This window comes from Poecilia reticulata, chromosome 10 (genome assembly GCF_904066995.2).
Source record: "Poecilia reticulata chromosome 10, P_reticulata-male-v2, whole genome shotgun sequence".
Taxonomy (NCBI): Eukaryota; Metazoa; Chordata; class Actinopteri; order Cyprinodontiformes; family Poeciliidae; genus Poecilia; species Poecilia reticulata.
In genome coordinates, this window is record NC_088839.1 from 28,350,843 (window position 1) to 28,364,019 (window position 13,177).

Below are 13,177 nucleotides of genomic sequence, written 5' to 3' on the forward strand. Positions count from 1 at the left end.
AGCGATAATGTAATAATAATTTAAAACAGTTTACTGACACAATCACATTTTTTGAAGGCATAAAACAGAAGCTGAATTTACTATTGAGCAAAGTTATTTATAACCCTGAAAACATTCAACATTTTTTCACATTACATGAAACTTGTAACATATTTGTCTGATATAAGTTTTACTCTTTTTTACAAATAAAAATCTAAAAATGTGACATGTATTTCATGTATCCCACCAGAATCACTGTAAATTGGACTTGTTAGGACTCTTTAAATATGGATTTTACATGTAGGGTGGACAACTAATGCTTGTCCTATCAAAGTCTTACACTATATTTTAGGAGCATCAGAGTAGATGGGGCTGAAAACAAATGCACAACATACTTTTCAGATTACAATTTATCAACAAAAAAACATGAAAACAGTGAGTCAATTTTCTTTCACTTCATAATTAATGCACTACTTCATGTTGGTCTATCATAAAATCTTTACAAAATACCCTCAAATGTGTCACTGGATTATGAAAATCAGAAAAAGCACAAGCAGAAGGTATTAATTTCTGTTTTGCACTATCCAGATTCCATTCTTTACAAATAATGCGGTTTTTATAAATGCTACTTTTTCTTTCAAATAACTAATTTCCTGCTGCCCCCGTTCAGTTTCTCTGGTTGCATGTTTGAGGATTCAGAGTGAGAGCTGAGGTCGTGATCTCTCTCTGCTGCATGTGCTTCCAACAGCAAGGTGACCTCCAAACAGAAAAGTACGTCACTGAAACTGGTTTGGAGATTTGACACATGCAGCAAGACTGGAAAATAACCAGGAGTGGAAAAAAACAACTCATGTCAGCTGAGGTTGAGCATGGATGTAAAATAATTATTCAAAAAAGGTAAAGTAGCCAAGCATGCAATAACTACCTGCTGACTCATTACACCATCCCTGCTGAGTGCTGCAGGAAAACTATTCTATTATTGTTTAAGTGCTTACAGAGTTGGTTTAGTTAAATACACTTATAGTCAGTTTTACCAAACCATTAGATACTTGATGGTTCAACTTCATTAACAGGAAAAGGAATAATCATGATGTCATCAAAAACATGGAAAATGTAAAAAAAAAAAAATGTTTTCATCTAAACAAAATCAAGTCCAAATGATTTAATCACAATCAATGCAAAGTGTAATTCTATTAGAACAGCTCAGATGAGTTTACAGCCTTTCCCCTTCCACCTCATATTTTATTTCTCATTTTCCATTAAAGGATTTCCTTCCAGATGGGGGTGAAAAGTTTATGACCACCATTAGGGCCTGGATGGATAAGGCTGCAGACTCATTCGTTCCCAGAGGCGATTCAGACTGGACTGAGAGGTGTGATGGCAGACTGGCTGCGGCCAAACCAAGCAAAGGACAGACTGGCTCTGTTGCTCTTTTAGGTGACTTACAGCAGCATGCAAACGTTTAGCTAAAGAAGTGTGTGCACCTCTATTAAATGCAGCTTTTTGTCATTTTTCCACATTTAATGTAACATGTAACAGAGCATTTTACTGTGCTTTTTATCTGAAAAACAAGACTGTTCAGACGGGGAACAAAATAAAGAGACAGTCATTTTTGATTAAATCCAAAATTCTGAATTTACTGAAGCACATTTTGATTAGATTTCAGCATTAAGATCTCGTGGACAAATGTGTTTTGGTTTGATGAAACCAAATCTTTGTGCCAAAATTAGGAAAGTAAAATTTGATATAAAACAACACTGCATAACACCAAAGGAATACCACAGCGGTGGCTGTATCATGCTCTGGGTTTACTTTTCTCTAAATGAAGCATAAACAATGTGGGTGGAATTTGGTTTGAGTGGAAGTGATATTTTCTTATTGTTTGTGATCTTTAGTGTTTCTATTTTTGTTACAGTGATAATAAATGTTTTTTTACTTGTTTCTGAAAGTACATATATATAGTTTAATATTTCTGTGTTGTAATATGTTTCAAACTATGAATCTGTAGTCATTGTACTTTACCCTTAATGCAGTTATCTAGTATTCTGTAATTTAATTAATTTAGTCAGACAATGCACATTAATTAAGATTTTTTTGCAACTTCGACAGTATCAGCTGATAAGTCTTTTTTTCAGCTGTTGTCCGTGGACAATGAGTAATTTGTCTTCCTAAAAACAAAAAGGTTAAAATGACTTAACACAAATTTTGAAAAAAGAGATTAAATACCTACTAAACAAAGAGATGCACTGATTAGCTCTACGCAACCAATCAAGTGTAGTTTTAGAGAAAAATCGTCCTATTTTCTGTACTTTACTTCAGTGTAGTGATTAAATGTAAAATAACACAAATGACCAGGATCTTAAAAGTGCTGGTTTTGCTTCGGAACAAAACCCAGGGAGGATCACACAACTCAAGGATCTTTGTATCCTCGAACTGACAGCTCACAGCGAGTGACTACAGTTTGCTGCCTGTTGACATTAAAGGAATGTCAGTTTTCCACATGCAACAAAACACAGACGATGTTGGAGCGCGGAACATGAAACACGTAAGAGGTTTGTGTCAAAATCACTGATCTAGAAGTTACTCTGAATTGTAGAAGGACTAAAAATAATTTACATAAAATATTTTCCTTGCCTGGGTGGCAACAGAAACATCTATTTTGGCAACAACTACAGTTAGTATGAACCTTACACTGGTGATAAATTAAAAATTGACTCAACTTATAGTCCATTTGTCATGTTGGTTTTATAAATAATAAGGCATTGGTGTGTTTTGTTTGTAAAATCAAATCTTGCTGTAAGATCTGAAAAGAAAATCTGATGACTATGCGTCTGAGAAGCACAATTCTGCATTTCTAGTCATATTTAATAAATTAGAAAATTGTTGAAAAATTAATTTCTACATGAAACAAATTAATTACACACAGACCAGTGTTTTCAACTTTTTGTTTCTATTCCATGTTGCTTTAAGCTAATAAAAATGACACTATGTTGTAAACAAAAGTTGGCGTTTGCATATAATAGGGGAGCGATTTATCTTCAATCACTTCAGTGTATAATGTATAAGTGGAATTATGATTAAGTGTCCAGATCTACCGAAGCTCAGTTATATTCTTCAAAAAGTAACGATGCTGGAGAGAGAAATGTCCATTAATAGAGCTGCTGGCTTCTCATTTTATGCTCAATGTAAGCCATGCTAGGTCGAAGGAAAATAAGTACGTAAGAGAGGGAGAAAGACGCCGAGTGGATGGGGATTACTCATTTTGTTTTTCTTTGCAGCCTCTATCTTCTCCTATGACAAGACCGTCCATAATGGGTTTTCTCATCTTTTCATGTGAGGTAAAATGAAATGCATTCAGCTGAAAGGAACTGGCTCCACATGGGGTTCAAGCACAAACATAACATGATTTTACCTGCAACAATAACAAGACTCCAATCCTTCCTGTGCCTTTTTTAATTCATAATACAAACCCTGTCGAGCAGGATTTGCAGCTGATATATTTAGAAAGATATTCTCAAACTGTTTCACAATTTAAAAAGGGACATTTTTTAAAAGCGCACTGCCAGGAAGTGACCAAAACTGTTTAGAATCATGCAGCTAGAATTTACTGTCTCTTATTTTGATTTTCGGCTTGAAATATTCTTCCATCCTTGACCTTGGCTGTACAGCTTTCTTAAATCGATTTAATCCCTCTAAGAGCTTCAAATGAAGACTTTCATGTCTGCTGCTTGGGAAAAAAATAAACTCAGGGAGAAAAAGGAGTTGAAGGAAAATACATTGCTATAAAAGCATAATTCAGTCCATTTGTAGCGTTTTAGAAGCTCAGATGTAACCGCGATGCCTTCAGATGTCTCTGTGATTTTACATTAGCCTTGGAGTGCTGGGAGAGCTGCCACTGCTGCCCATGCCTCAGACACTAGGCTGAATTAGTATTTGCATAATAATAATGCTTGGCTTTTGTTGACCTGCGCTGAGGACTAAATGTGTGTGGATCTACTCCATTAGCAGATCTATGAATCTTTGCAAACGGTCACTTGTGTTTCCAAGTGTCTGCAGCACTTTAGTGGTAAAATTCAGTGGAAGATCTTAATTAGAGTTAGAATGGAGCACAGATATACATATAATGCTCAAAAAAATAAAGGGAACTTAAATGTTAAAGTGTTCCCTTTATTTTTTTGAGCAGTGTATATATAAAACTATTAAAAGGCAAACTGAATAATCTATAGGTACATCTGCAGCATATGAGAAAGTGAAAGCAAGACTTACGGCAGATAACAGGAAGATTGGACAGAGTAAAACTTTTATCTGTATAATTTTTTCTCTATTGTCTATTATGAAACAATAGATTTGGGAATGTTTGCAGGCTTTGAGTGTTTTGTAATGCTAGCTGTGCTAATTGTTAATGCAAATTGTAAAGTCATCCTTAATACAGGAGGTTAGAAAAACGTGAATTGTAATTCTGCTCTTGTAGTCTGTGATTTTAGTTCCTACAGAAAATCAGAATAACCTAAAATAGGCATCAATCAGCATGTCAAAGCTTTACAGAAACAAGTTATCTAAATCAACACACTCAATTCTTGTGATGAAAAGTTAATGCCATGCTTCTCTTGCAGAGTGAGGAAAAAGCTAACTTTATAGTGACAATATGTTTTATGCTAGTCTTGCATGGAGCCAAGTCCAGTATTTGTTTTTCCTCCAGACTTCATAATTTCATTTTCTGTTGTTTCACTGTAAGATTTTTTTGTTAGCTCACTATAATAGACTTCAAATATTTTACCAATGTCTCTGGAAACTTCACAAAACCATTAGCCATAATATCTTCTAGGTCAGAAAGGTTTTAGTCATCCATTATAAGTTCTTGAAATGGAGTTCAATTCATGCTGGCATTTGACTCTATGTGGAAAAAAAGATGAACACCCACCTAAGAAATAAACTACCTGCAGTCAGCTATGGTCATGGGAATCTTGTCACAACTGCACTGACAAAATAAAATCATGGTCATGATCTGACTTGGTAATGGTAAATAAAAAAAAAGTTGAATGAAAAAGAGCATACTGTGGTTTTATACTTTCAGTTTGACCCAATCTAAACTGATTGTTTTAAAGGTTGAGGAGAACAGGATCAATAATCCCTTTTCTGATTGACAATTATTCAAATAAGACAACAAGACTATCAGCCACAATCGGTGCTAGTTTGTGCCATCATGAGCAAAACCACCAGTTAAAAATATCTTCACATTTTAGTAGATGGGGAAAACATACATTTACATATTTTCATTTTCACATTTTATCAATAGTGAAGTCTCTAAAATGACAGATGAAATGCAGTAACTATATTTAACAGATCAGTTTTGCTTCTTTTCCATCCTGCAGCCACTATTATTTATTTGTAGCGTCTCGAAATGCATTTTTTCTCAAATTATCCACTCTTATACAATAAAAAGATTAATTAAAATGCTAGCTAAAGTCTGCAAAGGAATGGAATATGTATGAAGAGGTTTTTATTGTATTTTACTTCATTGAAACTGTATAACATAACTGAAAGTATTACTTGCACAAAAGTCTTGCAAAAATGAAGCTCAACACAGCAAAAATGCAAAAAAAGTCATTAGAGGACATCCTCCAAAAAAAGTAACACATTCTGTAGCTTATAAATATTTATCATGTTTAGAAGATGTAGTTATTTTCTCCACTGTAAGGAACTGCTTATAAAGTATGATTTCTGGGAGAGGCAATGGGGAGAGTGCAGAAATACCTTAAAAATATTTATATTTCACCCCCTCTGTGACATATTTAAATGTTTGGGTTGGCTCAGTTTGATTGGACTATTTATGTTTTTAAAAATATTTCCTGTACTTGAAAATCACCATTAAGAAAAATATTCTGTGATGAGTGATTTTTTAATTATTCATTCTCAACAATTTGAGAATAAGTCATTGATTTATTTATAAAAAGACAGAATACTGGGATTTTCCACATATCCATCTTTTGTTTCTGGAGAGCTTTTGACTGAAACATTTAACGTCAGATTCACTTGATGAAGACACAAGACTCCAATCTTAGAAGAGTTCAAAAAAAATTAAAATCTCAGTTTAAGATGGTAGATCAGTAAAGGTTTTTTCCTGGTATGCCTCACATTCAACGGGTTAACATGTAGATCATGTATTAGTTGCTATGGTGACTCAGTTATTCAGTGCAGACATTAAGCTCTCTTAATGTCTACTTTACGCCCTCTTTGCCAGTTTCAGTTTTTTTAAACTTATTTTTATTTTTTCCTTTGATGTTGGATATGATCATATTTTCTCTTGCTGCTATTTCATAATGCATAAAAATAAACATATCTGCCTCACTTCAACGGCATCTTTTCCCATTTCCATTTTGAAGATTGGCTAAAATAATTGGCAATGTGTATTTACACAATGCCAATTATTTTAGCCAATCCATTTGAATCCACTAAAACGTTCTTACATATTTCTTGGGGGTTTTTGGAGATAGCAGCAGGTTTAGCACCTGTGATCTAGATAGAAAAATAAAGTTTTCACTGAAAAGTACACAATTGTATCAAAGATCAACTTATTTTAAGCCTTTTAACAATCTTCCATGGATACCAATAGCTGTGAAGGAATCTGTGGAAACAAATAAATACCTTTAAAAGTTTATGTTGCAGGTTTGAAGAAAAAACTTTGGATATTCAATGTCAAACCTGCAAATCAACATACAGAAATAAATCAATATCCTTACAGTCTGAAATAAATAACCTGGAAAACGACAGTGATTTGTCTGGTTTGCACTAACAGAGAATAATTAAATAATTTTAAAAAAACATCCTTTATGGGCTAATTTTGTGGTTAATTATGTGCTGAAAAATGTTACAAGTGACAACAAAATTAAGATAATGTCTTAAGTGGGGGGAAAAATCACACTTTCCAGCATTTAAATGTCTAATAACGCAACTGGATTCTTCTTTAAGAGATTTGTGAAAGCTTTTGAATGCACTATCTTGACACGTATTCAATGTGTAGGCCTTTTATTTAAAGAGATAAATATAGAGATAACCTAATAGAGGGGGCCGGTTCTAAAGCGGTTTAAATACATTAACACCCAGCTTGACATTTCAGGATGCAGAAGTGTGATGACAAACTATGACAGCAAAATGCACACTTTCTGTTTTCCAGAATATTGAATTTAATGTCCCAGTGTCTCTCAGCAAATTGTCCAGATGACAAAATGGAAGCCCTTTTCAGAAACAAAATGTGCTGACATAAATGGACACATTATTTCACCAAGATTTTTAAAAACTTGCAGGATTTTCACAAGCAAGAGAAACACAGGTGGACTAAAACATCAACAAAATGTAGCTATTTATATTGAAAAAAGAAGAAATTGTTCAACAATTAAACAAATGTTGTTAGCTTTCAAATTAGTTTACTAAAATTAATGCATTTTAGCTTATTTAATAGTTATCACAGTCAAAGCCCTTGTTCCATAATTTAATTCACTTCAGTTCAATGAATAAATGAGTTTATTATACCAGCTGGATTTATAATATCAAAATGCAGACAAGCTGGAGAGTTTTATTGATTTCAGAGAGCACTTTTCTCAAACAAAAATCTACTACAAAAAATAGAAAGCACTATCATGTATGCATAATGATGCAGCATCTGTAATGGTACCATCAAGTCTTTTAAAGAAGAATATGCCAAATGAATGTAGCAACAAAGAAAAGTATATGCTAAAAACGATAATCTATACAGGAAACATGGGTCGGCACATCTTCTCTTATGCTCTTAAAGTATTTATGTGTCTATGTGGTTCTCTACAGTCCATGTTTTGTTTTGCTCCTGTATGTTTGATTGAAATAAAACTATTTGGGGGAAAAAAGTGAGACAGTGAGGAGAGGAAATGGAACATCAGAGTAAACACCCTCCACCTACTTCAAAATAAGAGCATGAATATAAACATCTAACTACTTCAAGGATTCTTAACGATCAACAACCAAAACTTCGTCACAGACATCAAACTTTATTCAATGCATGGTTTGAGAAACAGCCAAGAAAATGTGCATTTTTGAATTTATCTGGAAAAATTAAATTGCAACAAGAGGCTTCTGGATGGTAACGGAACTCTGTTGGGGTTGCTGGGTAACGGGCTGGGTTTGGCTGGGGTTGCTAGGCAACGGGTAGTGCCTGCTGATTTGTGACATTACATTCTGGAGGTTTTTTGAAACAGCCCGTTTTCCAGACAAAACAAAAACAGCTCTGTGTTTTTTAAGCTCTTGGCCTGTTTTCAGAACCAAATGGAAATACAAAAACATGCCATATGTGATCTTTGCATACTACATGTCCTTTAATAATCATGAAGAAGCAAAGCTTTAAGAAACCTTGAGTATTCCGAGAAGAACTAAGCTGATAGGCATGAAAATAAAAATAATTTCTGACCCGGATAGGGTTCAGTAGTCATAAAACGCATTGTCAGGAGGTTACTCAGATATCATCACACAGTCCTTATTTAATTTCGGAGAGTAACCCTGTTATACTTTGTAATGAGGGAACAGTAACCATAACACATGGTGACGGCGGAAGCCTGTCTGGCACCTTTTGTTCCTGACATTTCTGTCCAACCTCGGGCTTCAAGGAGAGGGACAAGGACTGCAGAGGAGGGCAGTGGAAAGAGAAAACATGCAGGGGAAATCTCACCTGATCCACCTTCCTGCTCTGCTTGTTTCCCGCTGGAGAAACAGCCGACTGAGAGCACGACCAGGCTGCTAATGAGGGCAAAGCTGGCCTGCCGTGATGCTTTTATTCACTCCAGCCGCTGCTGTCATTACCAAAATAAGTGAAAGGAATATGATTTAAATGAAAGAAAATTTCTCAGACTCAAAAATTGAATTGTGAAACTACATATTTTCCAAACATGCATCTCTCTAATTCACTTGGGATAATGCTTTTTACAAGTATCCAGATCATCACATGGTTTCATGACTCAGCCTTCTCTATTTATAAGGTATTTACACGGTAGTGGTTGAAGAGTTTTCCATTATATGTCAGAGATAAAAGGTAACAAGGTTCCACCAGGAGTGAGTAAGCACATTTCTGGACCATTTCATTGTGCTTCAGTGTATGAAGGAGTTGAAAGGCTTGCTTTGTCCTTCTGTTTAATGTATGCCATTAAAGCTGAGCTGAAGAGTCGAAGAGACTAGACTGAATAATACATTAAAATAAGAAAACAGAAAAACTCAGAGAAAGAAAGAAAAGGACTGGAGAGATTTTAAGTCATGTGTGTGTGAAATGGAGCCTTACTGCATGGTTCAGACCTTCTTGCTGTCAGTTAAAAGTATTTTGCTTCATTTCCATTGACAATAAAATTGAGTAAATTGGAATTATGAAAATAAATTTGCTTCATGGAAACATGGCAATTAAAAAATGTTTTAATGCTTGTGCAAAATGAGGTAATTTTTCCACATTGTCGAAATTAGTGTATTTCGCAAAACTGCAATGGAAATAATTATTTGCATCATACAATTCATGTGATCAACATCCAGGTGTTACTACTGGCAAAAATGACTAAGATGACAGGAAGAGGTAGGAGAATGTCTTTCAATGACTTATCACATGATTTTAATTGTGTTTATTTAATGGAAACACTGCTATTCCAATTTTTTTTTTAATAAGCTACTGATAATGTGGACACTAATGACGTGTTATATTCAAGTAGTTTAAAAAATGAATTATTTAGTTTTTTCTCCCACAACTTGAGCTGAAAGAGAGTTAATACTATCTGACACTCTTGTTGATGTTTCAAATGTCTCGTCTTCTGAAGGAAATACTGGAGGGAGTCAAGCTCAAACTGACAGAACACAGGGAATAAAAGATAAAATATTAACGATGATTTTTAAAAAGTACAGACACATTTAAATGTAAAAATTTGAGGGAAAATGTGCAGATTGTGTTATGAAAACTGGATATCTGTGGTTCAGACTGGTGGCAATTAAATGACAGATGAAGGTTATTTTACTTATATGTACAGCTTCATACCTCTTTGTTTTGTTTTTTTTTCCCTTCAGATGCCTTGACTGGGGTAAACTGCTACTGCTGGGAGGTAAATGTAAACATTTACAACCAATAAAGTTTATAATAAAATTAGCTTTGCAATGTTGCGTCTTCAAATTAATCTTAAATTCAAAAAATATACGACAAACCTTATATATATCAATATTGTTTTATATGTAATAGCACAAAATAATGAAACATTTTTTCTTGTATAACTTTTACTGTGCCAAAAAGAAGAGAGTTTTCGTCATGGCTCTCCTAAAGCACACTGTTGATTTTAAAAATGCCAAAAGGCAATCAGCCCTGGGATCAAAGCTCTGAGGAGGTTTCATGTTCTGGGTTTTATTTTTTGACTTCTTGATTGCTGGAATCCCCGCAAAAGGTCTAAAGTAGACCAGTGTGTAACCAAAGAGGCTGTCACTGCGCTGCAGTTGGTCTCAGTGGGATGTGAGGCCACTGATGGTAAAAATAAATCGTTCAAACAGAGCTGACGCATTCTGGCTGATTCCCAGAAGACAGCAGAATTAGTCCTGGCATGCATGAAAAAGGGAGCAAACAAATAAACAATGAACATGAAAGTAGGGATTTAGAAGGAAATAGAATTATAGATGCACAGAGACAGACTTTACACAGTTTCATCTACACTTTAATCCTGGTAAAACTGGATTAAAGTCATCTTTAGTTATTGTAAATATTTAAATTTGAAAATTGTGTCACAGTTGTTGAAACATCTTCTCTTATTACCTTGTACAACATCTTTTTGGCAAAGATCTTTCACAGCTTCTCTATTTCTTTGTCTTACTGAAACCTTATTCACATTTTCCTCTACTCTCCATATTTTACAACACAAATTTAAATATTAAATGAGTCATTTTGAACAGTTACTCAGTACTTAAGTAGCCTCCAAACCAGATACTTTTTTACTCTTGCTGGAGTAATCAATTATAAATATGCACAACTAAGGGTGGCTTCTGTATTTGCGGTTTACAGGCATCTGGAGGAAAAGGGAAGCTGCTATGAAGGTTGAGGGATAAAATCTGGAGATAGCTCTTAAAGAGAGAGGTGAATTTGAATGGCTTATTGTTCCAGAGTTGAGGGAAAGAGATTCTGGTGATGTGTTGTGGAGAGTGAGGTTAGCTCTCCACAACACATCAGGCCCCAATTGGTACCAGTTGTCTGGTGACTATTGGTACCAGACAAATACCAATAGTCTGGCGGATTGAGGGTCAGAACTGGGAAAGAAATCTTTTCAGTTTTCTGCTCCATGTTCATGGAGCAAAATATTCTGTTGTCATTAAGGTTTTTAAGGTTATTTTGACTGATTTTGAGTAAATATTTCGACTACGGAATCTTTTAGTTTATTTATGACAGTGTTTCTGAATTTGTTATGCATGTTCTGTAATTTCTGTTTGATGTTCCCAGTCTTGGCCAGGATTTTCTTACAAAAGAGATTTTTTTTATCTGAATGGGATTGTCCTGGAGACATAAAGGTTATATAAATAAATTAAAATAGCATAATTTGTTATATTTTCAGTTGATGGGATGCTTTTGTATCCCACAAATTTTAAATAAATTGTCCCCATTAAAACCTGTTCACTTCTGCTTCACCAAGAACCACTGAAGGAAACAACACAAAAACCATACAGGAAGACATTGAGTGCAACTTCATTTTTCACAAAATGTAAAGAAAAAACAGAATGCTGTCAGATTTAGACATTGTAGGATTTCTCTTTTGATTTTGGCAAAAGACAACAAGAAGTTTCTCCCACTAACATTTGCCAATTTGTTTAGGTTGTATATACCCAAAATGCCCTGTGCTGTTTTGCACTTCCCACTTTTGGAGTAGCTTCCTGTCCTCTTGTCATTCACATATGCATTTGAACCATGTTACAGCTCACAGTCCCCAAACAAACCCAACTACCTAGATATATAAAGGAGGGAAAAAAAACCATAGGTCTTGACTTCATAAAGAATGCTGATCATCAGTGTAACTCTCCAACAGCTCTTAAAATCCCAATCAGTCAGATGAGATTATAGCTCACAGGTGTCTAGTCTGCAGCAGGCCAGCAACACCTGCATCAAATGAGTGGTTAATGACCAAGTCTTTGCAAAACTGCCAAGGAGGAAATTCAGCCTTCTGATTCAAACATGGTGTAGCAGGAATGCATCCAAAAGTTAACTCAAGTTAAAGTTAATAAAAAAAAATGAATGCCAGAATTTCATATTATAGCTCTTTGACATTCCCCATGTTGAAACTAAATGCCAATTTTATGTTTTAAATCAACCAATGCAAATTTAAATGAAATCTCTTTTTTATTAAATCTGAAAGCTTAAAAGTGAGCTTGGGGAGAAATTGTTTTATTTTTAAAGACTTTTCTTATTCTTTAAACTTGCATGACTGAAAAAAAATTATTGGCAATGAGAACTGACACCAGAAGATTCATCTCTCCTGATCCTTTAAATCAAGGGTGTCCAGTCGGATCTCGAGGACAGGCATCCTGCACGTTTTAGTTCTCTCCTACTGAAAACATAGTGGCGCAGCGCAAGCAAAGAACGCTCTGCTGAAGAGACACTTATGCTTTCTTAGGCAGCTGTGTAGCAGCACGTGTCCGCTTCTTTCCACTGTGCTATGTGACCTTCGATAGCTCAGTTGGTAGAGCGGAGGACTGTAGAGTACAACGCTGGACATCCTTAGGTCGCTGGTTCAACTCTGGCTCGAAGGACTACTTTTCTCATTTCTCAAAAGGTTCGTAAGGAGTGACAAACAAAAGAAACTGTCTAGCAAGAAGAGGTGATCGTATAGTGGTTAGTACTCTGTGTTGTGGCCTCAGCAATCTCCGTTGAAAGCAGAGTGGCGCAGCGGAAGCGTGCTGGGCCCATAACCCAGAGGTCGATGGATCGAAACCATTCTCTGCTACGCTGACCTTTACACAAAACATCCAAAGCGTCTGAGTGACCTGCTCTCTTCTCTGTGCTCTTTTGTCAAGAAGCAAAAAGGTTTTTTCTCAAAATCTTCAAATGAAAGGTTCGTTAAGAGTGGCTGACGAAAGAGACATTGCCGCAAGAAGCCGTGATCGTATAGTGGTTAGTACTCTGCGTTGTGGCCGCAGCAACCCCGGTTCGACTCTGGGTCACGGCATGACTGCTGAA

The 13,177-nt window shown here is 35.3% G+C and overlaps 2 non-coding genes across 2 annotated transcripts; both read left to right on the top strand.

Annotated features, from left to right (window-relative positions):
* The first annotated feature begins 12,662 nt into the window (after positions 1-12,662).
* trnay-gua (transfer RNA tyrosine (anticodon GUA)) lies at positions 12,663-12,750 on the top strand. Its single transcript is given in 2 exon segments — positions 12,663-12,699; positions 12,715-12,750. It is a non-coding gene; the product is annotated as a tRNA-Tyr (tRNA).
* Positions 12,751-12,872: 122 nt separating this feature from the next.
* On the top strand, positions 12,873-12,944 carry trnam-cau (transfer RNA methionine (anticodon CAU)). The gene has a single exon. It is a non-coding gene; the product is annotated as a tRNA-Met (tRNA).
* Positions 12,945-13,177: the final 233 nt, after the last annotated feature.